At 53.6% G+C, this 8,317-nt stretch overlaps 2 pseudogenes; both read right to left on the bottom strand.

The window, feature by feature from the left end:
* Positions 1–798: 798 nt before the first annotated feature.
* Positions 799–4,536, bottom strand: LOC119456858 (uncharacterized; annotated as a pseudogene).
* Positions 4,537–4,658: 122 nt separating this feature from the next.
* LOC119456857 (uncharacterized) lies at positions 4,659–6,458 on the bottom strand (annotated as a pseudogene).
* Positions 6,459–8,317: the final 1,859 nt, after the last annotated feature.

The raw sequence follows: 8,317 nt of genomic DNA, 5'->3' as shown, positions 1-8,317 counted from the left end.
CTTTTTGTAGAGGCGTTATCAGACGCCCCGCTGGACCGAAGCGCGCACTGCTCTGGCCGTGCCAGGCGTTGTGCGCAGTGGGTTCCGTTTGCGTTTTCAAGCACTCAATCCCGTTCATTATTACGATAAAGCAAGCATGTGCCCAAATTATATTAAAAAATAATTCCACTTTCCACACAAGAGTTCTTTGGGCTCACTTTATTGTGTTCGTTTGCGAAAACCAAAATGGGAACAGACAGTGCAACAAACCGCGGATAGTGTTTCATGTACACACATGTAAAAAACATTTATTGTAATTGCCCTAATGGCCAATGCGCAGAATAGCTTCTCCCGGCCTGCTTCTTGCAATTTTGGTTTCGATTTTGGTTTTGCATCCATCTCATGGATGGCACGGCAATTCGCGCGGACATTTACACGGACAGATCACTACTACAGAAAACTAGCGGAGTTTCCGAGGCCTGTTAGGGTGCCTCGATGCCGTCCTCGCTCACCGCTCCCCTTCCACTGGGAAGTCGCGTTCGCTCTCCGCCGTGCGTTAGGTCCCGGTGAAACCACGCGTCCATCGCCCTCGCTCGCTTGCACTCGCACATACAGCATGGGGCCAATGAGAGTTTTTTTGTGTTGTAGGGAAAGCTACACTGGCCGCACTCGCGCCGTTTCGCTGTGGCCGGTGGCAGTACCGCGAGCTGAGCCGTTGCCTAGTAACCGCAGCAGCTGGCTCCGCAGCTGACTGGCAACGTTTCTTTCTCTATGGTATGACCATGCCGCGGCGTCTCACGCCTCAAGCGGCGTGAGAGAGAGAATAACTTTATTGAGAATGCCTGCAGAGTCGATTCGGCTCCCTCCACGCAGGGAGGACGAGCTTTCATCGTGACGCGGCCACTACGTCAGTCTCGTGCGTTATGCTCCTCGAGGTCTTGCTCGCCTCGCTACTTCCGCGGGTCCGAGAGGGCCACCGCCCCCTTCCTGGGGGTGCCACCCCCCTTATCCTCGGTTTCGCTAGGTCGCTGCCTTCCTAGAGCTGCCGAGACCTGCTGGACTGGCCTTGAGTTGTGTCTCTTGATCGTAGATCCTCGTTGCAGCCTCTAGCTGCGGCGGGATCGTCGTCTTCTCACTGGCTTCTCTCGGATTTATACCACAGTCCCAAAGGATGTGAGCCGCGGTAGCTCTCTCCTTCGCACACAGTCTACACACGTCACTCGTGTACACACTCGGACACACGTGCTTAGCTAGCACCGGGGTGAGCAGGGACCCCTGTCTGTAATTGTCTGTATAACACTGCCTCCTTCCGGGTAAGCCCCGGGTGAGGTGGGGGCATAGCCTGTCTGTTCAGTCTGTACCATTTCACTATTTCGTTGAAGGTGGCCATCTTGTCCTTGGCACTGTACCGCGACCAACACTCCGAGTCGGCCGTGTTTGCAGCCGCGCGGTTGGTTAGCCCTCACGCGGCCGCGTTGGCCGTCTCGTTGTGGTTCGCGTTCCCGCGTTCCGACACGTCACTGCCCATGTGGGCCGGAAACCACTTGATCACAGCAGCACTTTTGCGCCCGATGTCTTCGACCTTGCGCAGTATGCGCGCGGCCTCACTACATACCATACCCTTGGCATAGTTCTTCACTGCCGTTCTAGAGTCACACAGCACTGTAGTGCATCCGGGGTCGGAGACGGCCAAGGCGATAGCCACCTCCTCCGCTTGGTGCGCTTCTCGAGTCCGGACGCTCGCTGCGGTCTTCGTTGCACCCGTCGATGCTCCGACGACCACAGCCGCGTATGCGTCGCTGCTGCCTCGATACTCCACCGCGTCCACGTAGACGGCGCCTTCTTCTCTGGCGTGGAGGTCCACGAGAGCCCTGGCCCTCGCCAACCTCCGCTCCTTGTTGTGCTCGGGGTTGACGTTCTTCGGGATCGGGCAGACCCTGAGCTTTCTATTGATGCTATCCGGTATAGGTACGTTGTTCTGCTGCTTGCCTTCGCTCGGCTCGAGGCCAAGGTCCCGCAGTATCTGTCTTCCGGTTCTCGTTTCAGAGAGACGTTCGAGTTGCGCTGTTCTATGTGCCTCGGCTATTTCGTCCAGCGTGTTGTGGACTCTCAGCGCCATGAATTTTTCGGTGCTCGTGCTCCCGAGGAGACCGAGTGCCGCCTTATACGCCTTGTGTATGGTGGCGTCTATCTTGTTACGTTCACTCGGCCTCCAGTTGTGAAAGGCGGCGACGTACGTTATGTGGCTAACTGCAAAGGATTGAACGAGCCTAGTCAGGCTCTCCTCCTTCATCCCCGCTCTTCTGTTGGACACCCTCTTGATGAGTCTCATTGCCGCGGCCGCTTTGCCCGCGAGCTTGTTCACCGTTTAACCGTTTACTCGATTTCGCTCGATGAGCAGCCCGAGCATTCGAATCTTCTCGACTTCCGGTATTACTTGTCCTCCCGCCGTCTTGATCGTGATCTTGGGATGCTCGTACTTGAATTCCATATTCTTTCTTTTCCTGCCCGCTCCTTTCGGTGGAATCACCAGCAGCTCTGACTTGGCCGGAGAGCAGACGAGTCCAGACCCGTCCAGCTGCTCCTCGATATCGTTGACCGCTTCTTGCAGCGTTGTCTCGATGTGTCCGTCGCTTCCTCCCGGTACCCATAGCGTAACGTCGTCGGCGTAGATGGTGTGCCGGACTCCCATTACTCTTTCTAGCCGGTTGCCCACCCCGATCATCACGAGGTTGAAGAGTAACGGGGAGATCACCGAACCCTGCGGGGTTCCGACGCTGCCCAGCTTCTTCTCTTTGAGCTGCAGGTCTCCCGCGCTGATTTCGGTGGTCCGTTGCGTCAGGAAGTCTTTGATGTACTTGTATGTCTTTCTGCCCATGTTTAGCCTGGATACTTGGGCCAGGATAGCCGAGTGCCTCACTTTATCGAAAGCGCTCTGCAGGTCCAGCCCAAGTATGGCTCTGTTGTCCTTGGTGGCCGTCATATCGTCGATGATCTCGTTCTTCAGTAAGACCATGGCGTCTTGCGTCCCGAGCTTGTTCCGAAACCCTATGATGGAATTCGGGTAGAGCTCCGATTCTTCCAGGTAACGCTGCCACCTGTTCATGAGAACGTGCTCGAGGACCTTTCCCACGCACGAAGTCAGCGAGATCGGCCTGAGGTTCTCTATGTTTGGTGGTCTGCCAGGCTTGGGGATGAGAATTGTCTTGGCTGCTTTCCATTACTTGAGTAGCCTTCCATCTTGCCAGCACTTGTTGTAGAATTTCGTGAGCGTTTCGATGGCCGCTTCGTTGAGATTCTTGAGCGCTCTGTTGGTCACTCGGTCGGGACCCGCGGCGGACCTGCCATTGAGATCCTGCAGAGCAGCTCTGACTTCCCATGTCTCGATGTCTCGATCTAGCGTCTCGTTCTCGCTGCCTTGGTAATCCGGGTGTCTTTCCGTGGGGGTGGTCGGTAGGTACTTGGCGTCCAAGTTCCGCTTGATCTCGTCCTCTCCGTGTTCGCAGATTGCCTTGTGTAGGATCCTGGCCAGGTTGTTGTGTTGGTGGCCCTTGGTCTTTGTTTCGTCGAGGAGGTGCCGCAGCATGTTCCACGTCTTGCCCTTGTGTAACTGTCCGTCCGCTTCATTGCAGGCCTCGTTCCATTGTTGGGTGCATAGCACCTTGCCTCGATCTGCCTGTTGAGCTCGGCGATCTTCTTCCTTAGACTTCGGTTCGTTCGTTGCTTCTGCCACCTCGCCTTTATGGACTGCTTGGCTTCTATCAGGTAGGCGAGCCGACTGTCGATCTTGTCTATCCGTTCGTCCGTTTCCAGCTCTTTGGTGGCAATTTCCGTCGTCTCAACGACGTTAGCCGCCCATTGTTCGATGTCCATAATGTCCAGTTGCACCGCGGGTAGTTCCGTTCGAAAGGCGTCCCAATCCGTAATGCGATGCTTCCTTATGCCGGTGTTGCCTTGGCCTTCGAGCGGTACGACGACCTCCACGATGTAGTGATCGCTGCCCAGCTCTTGTCCCGTGTTTCTCCATTCCGCTTGTCTCGTTCTTCCTTCGGTTTTGATGAAGGTAAGGTGCGGAGTGGTGTCTCTCGTAACCGATGTACCGATTCTGGTGGGAAAGACCGAATCCGTGATTAGGTTCAGTCCCACGTCGGTGGCATCTTGCATCAGCTCTCTTCCCTTAACCGCCGTTCTTTGGTAGCCCCAGCCTTGGTTCGGAGCGTTAAAGTCTCCGCACACTAGGAGCGTATTGCTCCCCGCGACTCTACTCGCCTTGTGAAGTAGTGCCTTGAACTTCTGTTGTCCGTGAGACGGATTGCTGTAGACGTTCACCAGGAAAGTGCTCTCCTTCCTCTTCTTGCCCGTAATTACTTCCACCGTGCAGTGTTCGATGGCGCTTCTGCCGATCAGTTCGTGTTCCATGAAGGTGATCCCTTTCCTAACGAAGGTGCAGACCCCTCTGCCCTTGCCCTTGGACGTGTCCCTTTCGCTCGGCGGGCTGTCGTTCGACCCGTAGCCCGGGAGTCTTGGTGTCTCTTCGCTGTGTGTTTCTTGTATCATTATTACGTCTGGTTTCCTCGTTTGTTGCTGCAAGTGTTGCAACAGCACCGCTCTCTTGCCGGTAAAGCCGTTGCAATTCCAGTGCCAGACCAAGAGGTCTCTCACTGGCGGTGTGGTTACTGCTATGAGTGCTGTCCCGGCCATGATTGCTGCAGTTTGGCGATGATCTGTCCTTCCATACTTTGCATTTGGGCCTGTATGTGCGCTTGCAGCTGTGTTTGCATCTGCGCTATCATGTTCTGGATCGTGCTCTGAATGTTGGTTGTCATCTGCTGAACCGTTTGCTCGAGCGCGGTGAGGCGTTCGTTGGTTACCTTGCTGGTCGCCTCAAGATGGTCGAGTCTGTCGCCCTGTTTTTCGATTTTCTCCGTTATCTTTCGTTCTTTGGCACCCTCTATGGCTCTCCTCTTGGGAGCCGGTCCTGCCGCTATCGTGGCTCTCGGGTGTACCTCGACCTCTGGTTCGTCCTCGGTCATCTCTTGTTTCCTCTGTTGCACGGGCGTCGGCTGCTGTTGCTGCTGTTGCTGCTGTTGCTGCTGTTGCTGCATCGCAATTAATGTCATTACCTTCTCGTTGATTTCCTTGATGGTTGTGTCCTGTTCGGCGATTCTCCGCTTTAGCTTCTCGTTCTCGTCTCTCAAGGATTTCTCCACCCCGTTCGCTTCTTGGATCTTCTTCGCGGCGTTTTGCGCCGGTGGTTGTCTCTTCTCTGCCATGTTTGCCTTGACTGCGTCGGCCCAGGAGCCTCTCTCCCTCGACTGCGACGGTCTGCGGCGACTGGCGCTCCTGCCTATTTTGCTGTCGTCCCTTTTGCGGCTGCTGTCACGCTGCTTTGATTCCCCGCGGGGTCTCTCGGCAGGCGACGCTCGTCGCGGCGGAGAGCTTTCCGAGTCCGGTTGTTGCTGCATGGCTTCCATCTTGCGTTCCCATTGCCGCTTCTTCACCACGTACGGCATCTTGTACTTGTTTTTGCATTCCCTCTCGCCCGTTGGGTGCTGTCCCCCGCATAGCTTGCACTTGGGCTTGCATTCGCGTTCGTGACCCTCTCTGGGGTTTGCGATTCCGCAGCCGAAGCACACTTTGGCGTTGGTATTCGGGCATACGTCTCTTCTATGGCCGACCCTGCCGCATTGCTTGCACACGTCAAAGTGCTTGCGGTAAAGCCCGCACTTGACCAATATCGAGCCATACTTGACGTAGTTCGGTACTTTCTGTCCAGCGAAAAGTACTATCACTGTGGTTGTATTGCCGATTCTGTGCGCCTCCACCGCTAGGGGGTTGTAGGGGTTCACGATGTTTTCGGCTATCTCCTCCTGGGTCTCGTCTACGGCTATACCTCGGATGATTCCCTTGACCGTGCCGTTTGGCGCCGTTCGGTAGGCGTTGATTTCGTATGTCTTACTTCCTATGTTAAGGGCTTTGACCTTAGAGTACAGCGTGGCGCGCCTCTCGTCCGGGGTGCTGACCACGATGATGTTTTGCTGCGCGTTTGTGCAGATGGTGTCTGCTTTGGCTTCTTCCTTCGTTACTCGAGCCGCCGTCCTGACGACCGACATGATAATTGAAGCCTCCGTTTTCGCTACGTTGAGACCGCCACGTGGTCTCATGACTACCTTGGTGTCTTCTTTCGGCATATCTATCGGCATCCTCGCCGCTTTCGTTACCGAAGCTGCAACTCTCTTAGCAAAGCTGGCCCTGGTCTTGGGTCTAGGCTGGCGAGTAATAGTGGCGGACTCACTGCTTTCCTTGCCGGCCATGATCTACTTGATGCGCTTGCCGGAGGCCGACCAGCCTTCGACTTCTTCCGGTGTAATGTCCTCTCCGTGAACTTCGATGCAAGTGCGCCCGCCGAAACTGCCGATGCTCAGCGTTGACGCCGTGTTGTCTTCCATCGACGTGACCACTTCCATTTCGGACGCCATCTTGGTCGTACTCGTCGCAGGGTTAGGCCTAGCGGCCGGGCCCGTCACGACCGGTGGGCGTACTCGTGGTAGGCCTACGTTAGGCTTAGCGAAAAGTCCGCACCGCACCAGAGAAGAGTCCTCGTAAATCGAGAAAATCACGTACCGTTTGGTAAAAACTGGTACCGGTCGATGCCCCGCACCTTCGCGCACACTTTGGTACCAATTATATCACGGTAACTGTAAATTAACGCTGCGTTGATTGGCATAATAGCAGGAGTCGATGTGAAGCGCGTCCGCTCCCGTCGACAACCGCGCGTTCCACCGATGTGTGCTCGCGAAAATCTTTCTGACTTGGACGTGGCCGTATACAGCTGAGTATACATTTAATCAGTACACATATGTATGTGGTCGAAGTCATGATGTATGTGCAAAAGACAAACTCTTTAGAATTCAGTGAGGTGTGCACCTGTGAGCAAGAGCTTGGGGGCCACAATTTTACCAAAAACTTAATTTATTCGTAATTCAAATGCACGAAGTGAAACTGATTAGTGCACTGAAAATGTGTAATGAAAATTGTGGACTATAGAGTACTCAATTTCAAGTTACGTGGATAGCCGGAGAAGAAAAAAATTGAGTTTAGAGAGGAATTCGTGGTACCTATATTTTCGCTGCTCAAGGGAGTGCGCATTACATTAGCTTTTGTCATGTTGTCTCCTACATTTTAATTACAATCCAATGCTCGTATGTCTGCTAGTTGTGTGCAAGTCGTACTTTACAAATTTTTCCGCACATTTTACTTTGAGAAATTCAATTACTCCAACAACTGATTTACGCTAGGCGGATGGCCTATAAGAATGAGCATGTATGCTGTGTACTGTCTCCTAGCGGCCGCGGCCACTCGAACAGACCTCAAATGGCAGCTGGAAGAGGGCTTCGTCTTTCATTTTCCGTGTAACAGATTTATGTTTTCTTGTATATTCGAATAACAATATGAAGCTATCATGTTTGCAGCTAGTGTGTAAGTCGTATACTTTGCGCATTTTCTGACGCAGATTCCTTTTAAACGTTAACTTAGTTCAATGAAGAGCTTGTGCCTGACGGATGGCCTAGAAGAATCAGGACGTAGGCTGCAATTCCGCACATGGGCAGGCGCGTGACGTACGTCGCTTGCAGTGCTGGAGCTTGTGCAACGCCGTCTAACGTCAGTTGGGGTAACGTCCACACCAGCTTCGCTGTACATCAACTTTCACAGGGTGGAATGAAGGCGGATCTTTTTTTTTTTATTCCCGCTCACTTCTCAGCTGTCTTTGTACTTGGTAAAAAGCGTACATGCTGCGTGAAAAAAAGTAAAAAGAAAACATTTTCTAGCGCCGTTGCTTTACTGTATACTACTACCGGAAAGGATTGCGTTCAATCAATCATACCAGCGGCGGATGTAGGATGCGTCACCATCGTTAGCTTCGAGGTGGCCTCGTGGGGTGCAGGGAAAGAAATCCCTGAGAGTAACGAAACTGGAATGAGTTGAGCAAGCGAGCGCTGTAGCATCCCGTGTTACCCACAACTCGATTCGATAAACAGATGATAAGCACAGCAAAATAGGATATCACGATAACGACTGCAATAGGGATGTGCACAGAGTAGAACAGACACCAGACTAAAGAATGAAACAAAAAGAAAGGTACAAAAACAATAACAACCAAACACGAAACCAGGCCTGTGATCGGAGGGAAGATGTTTCTGTGGCCTCGGTGCTGCAGTAGTAGCGGCAGCGGCATCCGAGTGTTTTATCGCGGCGCACGCAAAGGGGCCCCCGGAGGAGAACGAGCTGCTTCTGCCGCTGCTTGTCTCGCACCGATGTACGCGGTGGTGGGGCGAGT

Source organism: Dermacentor silvarum, chromosome 6 (assembly GCF_013339745.2).
Source record: "Dermacentor silvarum isolate Dsil-2018 chromosome 6, BIME_Dsil_1.4, whole genome shotgun sequence".
NCBI classification, from domain to species: Eukaryota; Metazoa; Arthropoda; class Arachnida; order Ixodida; family Ixodidae; genus Dermacentor; species Dermacentor silvarum.
Note: the sequence above shows the minus strand (reverse complement) of the source record. Positions and strands in the feature narration are given on the sequence as shown.